The sequence below is a fragment of the Bidens hawaiensis genome, unplaced genomic scaffold (genome assembly GCF_021521415.1).
Source record: "Bidens hawaiensis isolate Kalapana, Puna unplaced genomic scaffold, B.hawaiensis_p1.1 tig00001721_1, whole genome shotgun sequence".
NCBI classification, from domain to species: Eukaryota; Viridiplantae; Streptophyta; class Magnoliopsida; order Asterales; family Asteraceae; genus Bidens; species Bidens hawaiensis.
Genome location: NW_027491098.1, coordinates 1116342 through 1123383, shown reverse-complemented (window position 1 = coordinate 1123383; position 7042 = coordinate 1116342). Strand labels below are relative to the sequence as shown.

Below are 7042 nucleotides of genomic sequence, written 5' to 3'. Positions count from 1 at the left end.
GCAAAACTTTTGAACTAATGCAAAAGAGAGACAATATTATTGCTATTGTGATGTCTATGTCAGTGATCCTGATTACAAGAAAAAATGTTGAAAATTATAAAAACAATGAATAGTAAAAAGATTTGAATTACTTGTCCACACCTGCCTCGTGTACTTTGATGTTAGATTGTGATCAATACGTACACAGATATATATACACATATAATGACAGCTTAAGCTTCTCGCGTGCAAAATAACTATGAGTACCAGCTGGGGGTGTTTGGTAGAGGGATTTGATTGGGGAGAAATGGAATTAGAAATATTTCTTTTGTTTGTTTTCCACTTTTCATTTCTATTTCTCTTTCTATTTCTCTAAAACTAGAGAATTCCATTTCTCTTTAAAACAAAGAGAAATCCATTTCTCAGCAGCCTCCTCATAGCATGTCACCACCTCGTCTCCGGCCACCACCTCGTCTCCGGCCGCCACCTCGTCTCCAAGTCTGCAACCGCCACCTCGTCTCCAAGTCTGCAACCACCACCCCGTCTCCGCCGTTCGCAGTGGTGAACACAGAGATGGTAACCGGTTGTAGGTTGCAGGTGGTACGGGTGAACGGAGATTAGGGTTTCAAGTGGTGGTTCGTGGTAGGTTAGGGTTTTCAGATGGTCGGGTGATTGTGGTCGCAGGTGGGTGACAGTGGTGGTGGAAATCGGCGGTGGTCGCAGGTGGCTTCTGATTATCATCATCATCATCGCCACCACAACCACCACCACAAAATCTCCAAAGAGGCAGTGATGACAGATCTGAGCCTCCTTTTTCTATATCTTATGTTCCAAAAATTTGAATCTTTTTAATTTCTTGTGTACTGTGGTTGAAGAAGGGGATTTGGTGGCGGCAGCCGGTGGTGGTGGGCTGTGGTTGAAGAAAGGGCTGTGGTGGTGGTGCTGGTGGTGTGGGGCTGTGGTGGTGGGGCTGGTGGTGGTGGTGGGGCTGTGGTGGTGGTGCTGGTGGTGGTGGGGCTGCGGTGGTGAGTGGTGTCTGGTTGGGTGGAGGTGGGGTTGGGTATGGTAGAGTTCTCTGTTTATTTTCTCGTGTACCAAACAAGAGAAATGATTCTCATTCTCCATACCAATTCTCTTTCTCTACAATTCCATTTCCATTTCTATTTTCTCTCATTTTCCATTCTCTGTACCAAACAATGTTTTAGACAGCTTGAGCCACTAAATTATATATCTTTTAGAAACATGTTGTACCAGTGCAAGGGACACCTGTCCCCACTGCTAAACCAAAATACAATATTTCAAGATTATGACGTGGACCCACCCATACTTAAATTAGCTGTTAAATAGAGGAGAAGTTTATATGTACAGTTTAAATTCAAAGAGCATACGTGAGGGAGTACTTGAGGCAATATTGTTGGGATGTCTACATCAGTGATTATAGCTTTATAAGATATTAGGTGAAGAACGTTTTAACAACTAAAATTAGCTAATATAATAATAATAATTATAATAAATTAATAACTGCTGCAGCAACATAGTTTATTCAACACCTTCTCTGCCTAAATACACAGCTTGTGTTAAAAAAACATGAAAATGAGGATTTAGCTAAATCATTTCATTATATTGCTTAAATTACGGAATATATAAATGTTGCTGCGTATATGAACACCAAATAATTTGTTAACTAACTTAAATTTTCAGGACTGGCCGCTTAACCTTTTAGGGTTAGCGGATTTCTTTCTTTTTTCGAATGGCAAAGTCTATCGACCTAAGTCGCACCACCACAACAAAGGTGCATACACTGACACGGGGAAGCTCATACATTGGTGCATTGACCACTGTCGCGTCACCTAGTTCCTGAGAAAACCACACAACTATGAAACCCCCATGGAGTACGTGATCAGGATCGAACTTGTGACTTCAAAGGCCCCAAGCTCTATGCTTCATTTCCCATGTCACTGGATCCGAGTCAGTGGATTTTAACAAGCGCTAGTATGATTACACGCAATTTATGTTTACGTACAGTTTCTAAAAGACAAAAGATCCTACAATTAATTGTAACAGAAAATGGTGAGATTGAAACCAAAAAGAAATATCATAGAATTGTTACAGTAAATGGTGAGATTGAAAGGCAATCAAGTTGGCCGGAAGTAACAATGAATCAAATATGAATCGAACAAACTGAAAAAATTAGGGGTCTTTAGTATTGTAGCCCTAAGTTTGAGTATATTTATTTGTTCTTTTACTAGTCAAGTCACATGACTTCAAATGTTATAGCAATGTAATGTTAGTGAAAGTTAGCTATAGTTCTGAAACATCTTAATTCTTAACACCTAAACCAAAATAAGCACAAATATAACTGCATATAAGAACCCAACTAATTCAGTAAATTTGTCCAATGATCTAACTTGAACAATTTTGACAATGTGATGCTAGGGTTAGGGATGTAATAGTTACCGGCCTATCCTTTCAGGGTACCCTCTCTTATTAAGAATACAAGAACTGTTGAAGAATATCAAGGTAAAGACAGTTGGTTTTCAAATACTGTAAATCTTGAATTGATTTATGCATAAGGATTTATGTATAATTAAGTAGATTTTTACCCAGATTATATATTTGAATGTAATTAGTTATGAGGAGTCAGCAAAAATGAAACCTCAAGAAAATAAACCAGCAATTCTGTAAGCATGACTGGTTTGGCTCACTCAAAACAACACAAGTTTCCAAATGGCTATTCTCTGATGGATTAGCCAATTGATTCTGAACACAGGTACGTTTTTCAAAGACTTCCGGTTAGTCTAGTGTCACAAATATTATTCTCCTTACACTAATAAGCAGGCGAAGAAGACCCTCCAATTTCTAACTTTTAAGTTTACATGCTTTCTGTAGGGTTGCGGTGTTTGCAATTAAATTTTTGCAGTTAGAAAAGAAAACTAAACATCAATGGCTATATTTATAATGTTACATGATAATTTCGAATGGCTCTCATATCAATCAACAATTATTACTAGAACTCAAACGTATCAATAAACATAAAATATGCTTAATTCAGTATCAAACAATATTTGTAGGCTTGTATCCTTCTAATATCACTTGAAATCCACCATTAATTACAGTCCATCAGCTACAACTTGGCTGCTTGTTGTCAACCAAATACAAATATATATTAGTGAAAACATACTTATGATCCCCATTCCCTTAAGTACAAATTATAATGATTGATTGCATGATTACACAATTACTCTAGAATTGTATGCTCTAAAGAGCTAAAATTATTGATTTGGGTTGTTTAATTAGTTATTAACTTTATTCCCACTTAAATCGCATAATCCATTTGTTTTGGAGGTACAGGTTTCAAGGGCTTACTTGACAGTCAAACTCATCTGGAACTAGTGTCTTCAAGTTGTCATTAAGCTTTTTAATGTTTATCTTTTCTCTTGTTCTTTCTCTAGCTCTTGCTCTTGCCATGGCCCTTGACTGCTCTCTTGCTACCGATTTCCGTGTCGAATTCTTCTCTATTACATCAAGACACTTCATTACCAATTTCTTCTTTTGCCCTAATTTACCCTCATCTGAATCTTCTTTAATGGATTCAAGAAAACTCGCTTTCGTTTGATCATTGATGGTGGAAGATGAGTAGTGGTTAGTTCCCTCAACCAACTCCTTAATCGCGTTCTTGGATCTTGTAAGGAGCCAATCAAGAGTTTTGCTTGCTTTGTCAAAACCTAACAAGTCTTGTAGACAAAAGAACTTTCGTGAGATCTCAATGGACAATCTCACCCTCCGATCCCTAGGACCACGAACCGTGCAGATCTTACTGCGTCTAGCTTTCTTTGATGCCCCCGTTTTCTTCTGAGATTTAAAGCAAGAGCTTACTACATCTAAAAGATCATTATGATATTAGCCAGACTGTAGCACTGGCCCTTCAGATAAACATTGTTGCTGACCAAGAAAATCTTGTTTGATCGGAGGAGAATGAAAGAAACAGGCATCGGAGGTAAATGTGTCATTGTTAAAGCAAACACATTCTTTCTCATTATCAAATAACAAGCTGGGAGTGATGAAGACATTGGGGGATAAGGGAAGCTCAGGAAAAGGGCTTAAAGAATACATTGTAAGAAAAAATAAAGTAAAATTGTAATAAGAACATATTTGCATTTGTCTTAATGATGAGCATTTATAGATTGATTTAGAAGTAAGTGCTTTAGACGAGGACAAAATTGCTTGACTATGTTAACTTAGTCAATACATGGTCATAAAATAGGGCTTATTTGGTGCACTAGGCCGTCAAGTTTGCTCAGGGTCTGGATATGGGTATGATCACTTTACGATTTGATGCACGCAACCTACACTTTTGGTGCAAGAGGTTGTTTTCAGACCTGAACCGTAACCTTTATGTCACAAATCACCACCATTATCACTTGCTCAAAGGCCCACCCTCACATGGTGATAAAATATATTCTGTAAAATGCATTTTGTATATATAAGTAGAGTGAGATATCAATATCTTTTTATAACAAGGATGCTTCATCCACTTGTAACCTAGGCTTTAAAACAGTAGCAGTAGAACAGTGAACTTTTGTGAATGACATGAACTTCACAATTAATAGGAATATAATGAGATATCAACATGTAAAACAAATTATAAGATAAGATAAGATCATAGTCACTGTCACATAATGGTTCAAATACCTTTTAATAGTTTCCCAAAATTTATAAAAAAATACTTATTTTCTCTCTTCATTGTATAATTTACACTCAAAACCTAACCCTATAATTTACAAATTTCCTTCACATAATTTTAATAGATATGATGAGAATGCTTTTAGTATTTATGATATATATATATATATATTTATAGGGATGGTTCATGCGAGAAGTGATATTATAGCGAGAAGTACGAGAAATAAATTTAGACCTTTGATTATATGTAATCAATGGTATGGATTAATAGTGGCATAGTTGTAATTAACTAGACTATAATAACATGCTTGTTTGTGAAAAGAGGGTATATTAGTCTTTTGGATGTAGGGTTAGTCAATTCTAACGTACATTAGCAGCATCAATTCCCCTTTTTTATGCCCTAATCATTATAATCTACACCCATCGTCATTATCAGTTTCCAGAGAATTTCCTTCTTTTCACGTCCCTAATGAAATTAAACAATCTTCAATCTCTACTCCCCTGATCGATTTTCAGAATCTCAATCTCTAATTACTGATTGGTTATATACTAAGGTTAGTATCGTATTTTTTTTTTTGTTTTTTTTTTGGTATTAACACAATACACCTCGGCCTGTAGGGATCAATATGCTATATTCGTGATTTGGATATGATAATTGCTGATGCATATATTGAGTTGAGGGAAAACTACGGTATTTTAAATAAAAATAGTTGTGGGAGGGGGGAAAATCATGGTTTTTCATCTAAAACTACACTAGTAAACATAATCAATTATGGTTCTGATTTCTTTGAGTTTAATTTTGATAATTACTGATTGGTAATTACTGATTGGTTATATACTTCGTTTTTAGCAGGATTGGCTTTGCTGTTCAAAAGGGGGTTGCGGCGCAGCTTGTTGCCCGTTTGCCTGCCACTTTATTGTAATCGTTTTATAGTAAATTATATAAATTTTATTTTTCTGAAACAAAAAAAAAAAAAAAAAAAATTTGATAACTATTTTTATGAAAAATTGTTTAGGATATTTTAAGTTTGATTATTTTTAAAGATGTACACTACTATTTGGTTAGTGTAATGGCCAGCATGTGTATATGTTCAACATGTGAAAGATTATTTGAATAGTCAACAATTTTTGGTTAGTGTAGTGGTATATATGTTTATATGTGTAGGGTTTATATGCAAATTGTGTAGGTTTTATATGTGTTAACTTGAGTATACATTCTATTATGTGTAGGTTGTGTAAGGTTTGTCTACAAATTATGTATGCTGTGTAAGTCGGTTGTGTAGGTTTTATATGCAAATTGTGTTGGTTGTGTAGGTGTTAACTTGAGTATACGTTATCTTACGTGTAGGTTGTGTAAGGTTTTCAAATTATGTATATTGTGTAGATAGGTTGTGTATGGTTTATCTGTAAATTGTGTAGGTATTAATTTGGGTATAGATTTTGTTATATGTAGGTTGTGTAAGGTTTATTTGCAAATTGTGTATGCTGTGTTGGCAGATCTGCAAATTGTGTAGGTATTAATCTGAGTATAGATTTTGTTATGTGTAGGTTGTGTAAGGTTTATCTGTAAATTGTGTATGATGTGTATGGAAGATCTGCAAATTGTGTAGGTGTTAATTTGAGTATACATTAATATGTTATATGCAGGTGGTGTAAGGTTTATTTGCAAATCGTCTATGCTATGTAGTAGGCTATGTAAGGTTTATCTTCAAATTGTCTAGGTGTTAATTTGAGTACACATTATGTTTTGTGTAGGTTATATAAGGTTTATTTGCAAGTTGTTTATGTTGTGTAGGTAGGCTATGTAGGGTTTATTTGCAAGTTGTGTAAGGTTTATTTGCAAGTGGTCAATGTTGTGTAGGTAGACGTACTGATCTATACACTGTGTAGAGGATAAATAAACTACACATTGTATGAATAAATATAATGTTACTATTTATGTAACTTAATATTGTTGTTTCTGTTGGGTAAATAATATTAACATTTGATGTCAATGCAATATTTAATAATAATAATAATAATAATGTCGATATGATTGATTTTTACTGTTTTTGAATTGTTGTATGTAAGGTTATATTATTGAACTGTGTATATTAGACTTATTAGTTATGTTATTGTTGATTGTGTCTTTGGCTGGTAAGTATACATTATTTTAAATACTACATGACTTACATGTGAATGTTTTCAATTTTATTATTTGGTATGTTTTTATTTATATAAATTTTGTTTTGTATAGAGTTCGAGACATTTGGCATTTAAAGATTTTAAAGCAAGTAGAGGCTTGGCTTTGGTTAAAAAAGCAAAGATACGAACACCGAAGAGCGATGACATTGATTAATAGTTATTCACATTCCACAGTGAAAATTATCAATTGTTTTAG

General features: G+C 34.6%; 1 pseudogene; it reads right to left on the bottom strand.

The window, feature by feature from the left end:
- Nucleotides 1–3214: 3214 nt before the first annotated feature.
- LOC143595217 (transcription factor CYCLOIDEA-like) lies at nucleotides 3215–4092 on the bottom strand (annotated as a pseudogene).
- Between the last annotated feature and the right edge of the window lie 2950 nt (nucleotides 4093–7042).